The sequence below is a fragment of the Myotis davidii genome, unplaced genomic scaffold (assembly GCF_000327345.1).
Source record: "Myotis davidii unplaced genomic scaffold, ASM32734v1 scaffold67, whole genome shotgun sequence".
Classification (NCBI taxonomy): domain Eukaryota; kingdom Metazoa; phylum Chordata; class Mammalia; order Chiroptera; family Vespertilionidae; genus Myotis; species Myotis davidii.
Window position 1 is genome coordinate 707,158 of NW_006298521.1, and position 1,020 is coordinate 708,177.

General features: G+C 67.5%; 1 protein-coding gene and 1 long non-coding RNA gene across 2 annotated transcripts in view; one reads left to right on the forward strand and one right to left on the reverse strand.

The window, feature by feature from the left end:
* The window catches only part of LOC107184734, a 23,695-nt gene that overhangs the window by 12,968 nt on the left and 9,707 nt on the right, over positions 1–1,020 (reverse strand). The window lies entirely within an intron of this gene.
* The window catches only part of LOC107184736, a 1,909-nt gene continuing 895 nt past the window's right edge, over positions 7–1,020 (forward strand). The window contains exon 1 of the long non-coding RNA XR_001515634.1: positions 7–812. This is a non-coding gene — a long non-coding RNA (uncharacterized LOC107184736). The remainder of the gene's footprint in view (positions 813–1,020) is intronic.

Genomic DNA, 1,020 nt, shown 5'->3' on the forward strand with positions numbered 1-1,020 from the left:
CCGACCGCCGGGGCGCTCCCAAGACGGGGCACCCCAGCCCACCCCAGCCGCCCCCGGCCCTCCAAGGGGGCCCACCTAGCCAACGCTGGGGAGGCGGTGGCCACGAGTTTGACTCTGGCCTTGTGTCCCATCAGCCACCTACGTCTGGGCGAGCCACACTGCCTGTCCTAGCCTCGGTTTCCCTGTGTGAAGACCAGGGCCGCTGTGACGACAGAAGGAACAAGGCACGCAGGCGCTCAATAGCTGGTCCCCACGCCCAGGAGGGCCGCAAAGGTGGCCAGGAGGCCGTCCGGGGTCCAGGCGCTCACCACAGCCTCTCACAGACACCAATCCTTCCGTTTCACCAAGACCAACGCCGGCCACCACGGCGCGGAAAGGTGGTCGCCGTGCCCCGGCCCTCGGACCCGGGTCCGTGAACTGGGGTTTCATTGTGGGCCCTCCTATTGGAGAGTCATCAGACATGGGCCCCGGAACTGCACCCTCAGGGCCAACCCGTTGGGCCCCATCTCTCCTCTGGCCCTTTCTGTGGCCAGGAGCTGAGGCGGTGACCACGGCTGGCTCTGTGCGGGGTAGAGGGGATGGCGTGGAGCGGCCGTGGCTACGCCTGCCTCCCCGTCAGTGACTAATGGAGGGAGGGACAGCTCGGGCACCTCAGGCCAGGCTGCCAGGGGAATGCTTTCATATGCCTTATGCCCGGGCAGGGCCGGTCATGCCCAGAGTGCGAGTGGTGGGGAGAGAGGGAGGGAGCGAGGACTCTGGCCTCCCTCACAGCCACGTGACCAGCTCGCCAGCTGATGACAGAGACAAAGCAGGTAGGATTCCAATGCCACGCACCCCGCCAGGAACGCCGGGAACGCCATTCCAGCCAGAGCTTGGCAGGGCTGCCAACAGCCTGGCCCCGGGAGGAGAGGGTCCCCGTGCTCCGCCGGGGGAGCCACTGCAAACCAGGTGGCAGTCTCAGGGCCGAGGTTGCCGCTGCAGGAGGAGCTGGCACCCCCACCCTGACACACACATGGCCGC